The sequence below is a fragment of the Frankliniella occidentalis genome, unplaced genomic scaffold (assembly GCF_000697945.3).
Source record: "Frankliniella occidentalis isolate FOCC.00 unplaced genomic scaffold, Focc_3.1 Scaffold195, whole genome shotgun sequence".
NCBI lineage: Eukaryota > Metazoa > Arthropoda > Insecta > Thysanoptera > Thripidae > Frankliniella > Frankliniella occidentalis.
In genome coordinates, this window is record NW_026267321.1 from 277,276 (window position 1) to 283,779 (window position 6,504).

Here is a 6,504-nt window from a genome sequence, read left to right on the forward strand (position 1 = left end):
TTTAGTATTTTGTAGCAAATATGAAAGATTCTTTGTGGCCTTATGGGAGTGACTGGGAGGCCTCTGCTAACTTGCGGACGGGTCAGGGTGGTGTGGGGGGTTGCCTGGAGAGCTCAGGTGGCCGAGCGAACGCACCTGGAAGCTCGATCCTCGACATAGCGGCGCTAAATGGTCCAAATTTGGCAAAATTTGGCTAAAAACGTGTTTTTCCGCTTGCGCGACCCCTAAATTCATCTTTAAAAATCTGAAAAAAAATTACAGCAGTCTGAATGCCACAAGACAACTATTTATGGGATGGCCCGTCAATATTTTGATACTTTTGCTATATGGGACAGTCTAGCGGGTACCCCAAGGAAAATTTCGCTCGCTCGTGGTTTTTATTGAGTTATACATCACTTATGACCTCAAATTTTTTTCGCTCGCTTCGCTCGCAGCCTTACAGCTCCTCTTTGCAAAATTACGGAAATCTTTTCGCACTCGTTTGAAGCATTTCATCCGTAACTTGAGCGTTTAAATTTGCCACCCAAAGAAGCACAAGTACAAAAATTTTCACTCGCTTCGATCGCAAATCCCTCTCCAACTGCTCTGTAAATTCTAGTATACACGACAGTACTTGAACTTTAAAAATAAATTTCAAAAGAGACATTTTACTGTGCGCCCCAAAATATTTTCAGACCTTTAATCATAAAATTATGCAAATAAGTTAATGCACGATTACCGCGCCTGCTCACTCTGTACTCACCGATGTCGTCATCGTATCACGTTATTATGCTGTGTCAATCTAAACAATCTCGTCTGCAAGCTACGCAGCGTCTGCGATGCGCACTCTCACCCGGACAGCTACTGTGTGGCCAGGGAAGAGATGGCCCTGCCACCAGGCTCCAATAACAGAGTTACATATCCCCTGTGTCCAAACTTGCTAGACGTTGTGGCAGGCTGCGTGTACCATTTTTTTTGTTAACCCACTATTCATCTTTCATCTCAGGAGATACAACGACTGAACTCTTTCATAGAAGACGAAACTGGGATGTTCGCGAAGGACAGTGAAAACAATCTGTAACTGTCTACATTTATCCATTTATTTTTCATTGTAAAAAAAGGAGAGAACATGACACTTTCAGACTTCTTTCAAAAGTTCAACATTTTGTACAGGAAACACAAAAAACGGGCAACTAACATTGTAAGAATAACAGTTCTTTTTTTTTATTTCTTTAAAAATGCTAAACATTGCTAAACAATGACGTGACCTTGAGATGAATGTCCCTACAGTTCCCGGTACTGGCTCCTTTTTACGAGTCGACTATGCCAGTGCGCTTCAACTGCCACAGCAGAACACATCGGTCCATCGGATGATTTAGGCGTCGCAGAAGAGTGACGGCCGCCGAACGAAACTCTTCGCTCGCGCAGTAACGCACTTGCCACAGCCGGTCACTCGTAACGCACTTGCCTTCACGATGTCCGCCCACACCTCTGCAGTGCCTGCAGTCTAGCGTGCGCACACGGTCCATATTCGGGACGAATACGCGTGCACTCACGCGCACACGAAGAGCAGCACCGGTGACCACACGTCAGCCCGCACGAAACTGAAACGAAACGAGAATAGATTAAGAGTGAGACCGTTGGGGCCCCAACGCGAGTGAATGTCAGATCCACCCATGGTTTCGACGTGGACTCGACGTTCACCCATTAGTGTTCGCACCATGTCTGGTACGGTGGCGACAAAAAAAATGAGGCATAAGGGGGGGGGGGCGAAGGGTCGAGGTGACGAACGGGGACATCCGTCCCTAAGTGGCTGCCTATCCATGCCCTAACAGGAGCTCACGATGTCCGATGACGACGTTAAGATCGACAAAATATCGCTTCGGTCATTCGCTTCTCAGACCTAGCCTTCATAACAGCAACACACACGGGTCTTTGTACCAAGAAATCGTTCGGTCGCAAACGATTCATGGGTTGTGACCGAGAGGGGAGAATTGCTGTTTCATTGACGAAGCATCGGTGCAGCACGCACGCTCCGCCCATCGACATATCGCACACGACACTTTTAACCTCACCTAGATGAACGTTCGGGCCACACGTAGCGACAGTGATGGAGCACGCGCTGACAGAAGACGATAGGATAGTAATTACCGAGGTCACCGTCACCGAGCCACTTAAATAGATATGTTTATGGAAGGATCTAATGTTGTGTGCGAGCCGGTACAACCTCTAAGCCATAAGCGTCACAGTGACACGATCGACAGACAGAAGATGAGGGAGAAAAATTTTTCAACGGAAGACGACGATCAAGAGTATGGGAAATGTAGGCTCCGGTAGACCTTCACAGACACGTCGTCTGCTCATGAGCTAACCTAACCAAACGTCACTTTTTTTTTCAAGATTGGCGAATCGGAGTGTCTATTATGATCACAACGATTGAAAAATAACGGTGAATGAAGATGATGTATGACTGCACTCGATTGCACTTCACGGAATACGACAGAGCAAGAGAGACTGCATTACCGTGCAAAGCCGACAGCAGAAGAGCGTCGGGGCGCTGGCCGATGAGAGGCGAGCGAGAGGGTGGGGAAACGGGACCGCACAAAGAGTGGGGTTATTGGACGACTTAAAACTCCGATTCGCGCCAACGACTGTAACCTTCGACAGGTTGTCTCAGCCGTACACAGACGGGTAGATCGTGTAAACAACCCTTGGGCCCGGCGGTACTCACTTGAATATCACAGCACGTGATGAGGAGGACAGCTTTCCTGACCTCTTCTACTTCTAGTCCTGGGCCATCTGTTCCAGCACCATGTCCAAGAGAAACCGGGCCAGGGGCAGGACGCTCACCCTCAGCAGGGGACGGTCTCTAGAGACAGAAGGGGGAGAGAGAAGATAGAGATACATGTTGACTAGAAATGAGCGAGTGGGCGCCGTGGCAAAAGAAAAGGATGCACCCACCCGTGTGCTTCCACGAGAGTACCGAATGAGGTGACGTGACGAACGGAAGCATCGACATAGTCCGGGTTGAACCGGACCCGCAACCTCACCAGGTGCTCAAGAACAAGCCCCTACATGAAGGAGGGAGAGAGAGACACGGAGATAAAGCGATGTGGCCTGTCACCGGAAAATATAAGATGAAATAAAAGACGTTACGAGCGAGGCGGCAAACTCACCCTAGGCCATGCACCCGTCAGAGCGCCTTTTCCACCATCCGCAACGACGTCCAGCACCTGCAGGACCTTAGCCGACTGGAACGAACGAACGGACGTCGATGATGCAGTCCCTCAGCGCCACACGAACTGTCCTTAGGTCGGTGGCGAAAAGCCTCACCAGGCCATCCAGCCTGTCGTAGGAGCAGACGCTCAGACGAAGGAGGAGGCGCGACTCGCCCTCCACCCTCACCGTGCGGATGTACACCCTGGTGCGGAAGGCGGGCCTGACCAGGCCCCGTTGTGGTCCGATCGCAAGCAGCGAGGCCACCGGAGCGGCATACCGCCGCAACTTAAGGAAGAGCCGGTGGACACCGAAATCCGTGAGAGCGCACTGAATATCGCACCCAACCTCACAGGTCCGCCACCACGTCGCACACCTCCCTGCCATCTCCCTGTACGCAGGTAAGGCCTCGCAGAGGTGCAGCTTGTCGACCAAGCCGAGGCACTTGGACAGCTCTCCCATGAACAGTGCTGGCAGCTGGTTCCAGTCTGGTTGCTGCAACACACGAGATCAATAAAGACCTGCTCGCCCCGAAACGACCATTCACGCAGGAGACAGAGAGAGAGAGAGAGAGGGGGGGGGGCATGTCAATTCATTACCATACTCGAACGTCTTTTCTTTTGCACTGAATTGATGAAATTGTTTGTCAATCGATATCAATTCATTATGCATTGTCTTTAATTTCATTGAATGTGTCAGGACTAGCTATATGTACGCCAGACCACGTCTCGCGTAACATTCTTCGCAATGTCTCACGAAACACTGTTACACTGCGACGCGCCTGGCGCACTTGTAGCAAGGCCTGCGGCGCTGACACCCGAGACGAGTTAAGGTAAGGCTTGGGTGAAACTGGAAAAGTCAGGCAAAAAACAGTGTTTTTTTAGTTTTAAATCTTCATGCGAATGAAATCAAGAAAAAGCTCTCTGTATTATTCTAAGTTAGTTTGTCGCGGTTCTTTTAACATATAATAAGTCTATAGTTGGACATAACACTGTGCGCAAGAGCTATTTTGAAATTTAATGAAATATTCATAACTTCAAAATAGCTCTTGCGCACAGTGTTATGTTCAACTATAGACTTATTATATGTTAAAAGAACCGCGACAAACTAACTTAGAATAATATAGAGAGCTTTTTCTGGATTTAACTCGCATGAAGATTTAAAATTGAAAAAACACTGTTTTTTGCCCGACTTTTCCAGTTTCACCCAAGCCTTACCTTAAAAGCCAACACACGCGACTTCCGTAGGTTGTTGTCCAGGTGGCGCTGGAAGTTGAGCCTCTTGTCCAGAGTGACTCCCAGGAACTTGGCCGCCGGTTTCCAGTCAAGCGGGGCCCCCTCGATGCGTAGCCTGTGTTCTGCCGCCTCTGCTGTCCTGCGCCTAGAGAAGACAATGGGTTCAGTCTTTCCTGCATTAATTTTCAGGCGCCATTTCTTGAAGTACGCAAGTAGGTCATCGAGTGCAGTTTGGAGGTAGTTGGTGAGTACTTCAAGGCTCTCATGGCGGAGGTACACGGCCGTGTCGTCTGCATATAGGGCGAGGCGCCCTCGGAGGGGGCGGGGCACGTCGTTGACGTACACGATGTAGAGTACGGGGCGCAAGATGCTGCCCTGCAGGGTGCCCTGGGTCACTGCCCTCTCCGAGGAGCGCTCTCCTTCCAGAGACACGTAGAAAGTCCTGCTGGTCAGGTACGAGCGGAGGAGCTTGATCATCGGCCGGGCGAAGTTCATGAGCGCCATCTTGTAGAGGAGACCGGTGGTCCAGACTGTGTCGAAGGCCGCTGATGCGTCAAGCAGTACGGCGGCCGTGTGCATGTTGAGGTTAAACCCTTCCGTAATATATTCTGTTAGGTGGGCAATTTGGTCGGTCGTGGAGAGCCGCGCGGAAGCCAAGCTGCTCCAGTGGTAAGAGGGAGTGCTCGTTCAAGTGTCTGACCACTCTTATGTTTATGATGGTTTCGAGGATCTTGCTGATTTCGCTGAGGAGTGATATGGGTCGATAATTTTGGGCAAGGGAGTGGTCTTTGTTAGGTTTAGGGAGGGGCAGGACCTAGGCCTTTTTCCACTGTTTTGGATAATAGGTGAGTAGGCAGGCGTTAATGATCATGGTGAGGAACACCACCCCTTTCCGCGGTAGGTGCTGCAGGACGATGTTTTGGATTGTGTCCTCGCCGGGCGCCTTGCGCGGGGGGTGTTTCTTGATTATGTCGAGAATTTCCTTTGGAGTGGCGAGGGCAGGTGGGGGTTGCGCCACCTCACTTGTCATGTAGCGGTCCAGGTCCTGAGTCACTTAATCTGTGTGGTGTTGTTCAGCCATGTGGTCGTTAGTCGTGTGGACGCTCTCGAAATTGCGGCTGATGGCCTCCGCTTTGTCCCGCGCTAGGACGAGCGTGCCTGTAGGGGTGGGCAGGGGAGCAACCCCGCTGAACTCTTACCCCCCTCTCCGCCGTCCGGCCGCGCGCACATTGCGCCGGCGGGAGTGGCAGGCTGGGCGCCTGCTGCCCTGAGCGCCTCGCCCGGCCCTCCCTGGCGTTACTGGAAGCCGTGCGTAAACGCTTGCTGCACGCTTCTATGAGCCGTTCCTAAACAGCTGCGTACGGCTCTCGTACGCCTCCTGCAAGCGTACGACAGCCGTATTAGTAACGCTTTAAGCGTTTGTAGTACGGCTCTTGCAGCCGCGATCAAGCGTACGCTAGCTGCTTTGAAACGCCTGTTCCGGGCGGGCGCGGAGCGGTTTACACAGCCGTACTCAGGCGTTTCGGAACGCTTGTGTCAGCCGTGCGCAGGCGCTTTGGAGACATATGTACTAGCCGTGCTCAGGTGCTTGAAACAGACGTACGCAGGCGTTTAGAAATGCTTAAAAAAATATTGAATTGCATTATTCGGAGTTTTGTTTCTACGTAGTTGGGACCGTGCTACCTTTGGCTGCCTGCGGCTGCCTTAGGCCCTTTTACGGTGCGTCACAACATTGTAGGCTGTCATCGTGGCTGTTTGGGTTACTACTGGCCGCGAGATACGCATGTTGTTGGCAGTGCCGGGACTAGAACCCCGGCCATGCCAACTCAGCGCTCACGCTTCGTTCGTAACTTACTGGGCCACGGAGCCCGATAGTACGCGGACGAGCCCGGACAGAGCAGTACACTCGAGCCTCCGTCTCCCCCGCCCGATGTGCCTCGCCGCTGCTCCCTCACCCCTCTGCGCCCCGTCCCCGTCCCTCTCCTTAGGGCGAGCGGACGAGCAGGCATGCGGACGGCGGAAGGTAGATCCAGGTTACAGCCGTTTTCAAACGCTTGTCTCAGCTTGCCGCACG

General features: G+C 51.7%; 1 long non-coding RNA gene across 1 annotated transcript; it reads right to left on the reverse strand.

Annotated features, from left to right (window-relative positions):
• Nucleotides 1–2,713: 2,713 nt before the first annotated feature.
• LOC127750482 (uncharacterized) lies at nucleotides 2,714–3,708 on the reverse strand. The gene is made up of 3 exons (XR_008011704.1): nucleotides 3,156–3,708; nucleotides 2,941–3,050; nucleotides 2,714–2,848 (listed from the first exon to the last, which is right to left on the reverse strand). It is a non-coding gene; the product is annotated as an uncharacterized LOC127750482 (long non-coding RNA).
• Between the last annotated feature and the right edge of the window lie 2,796 nt (nucleotides 3,709–6,504).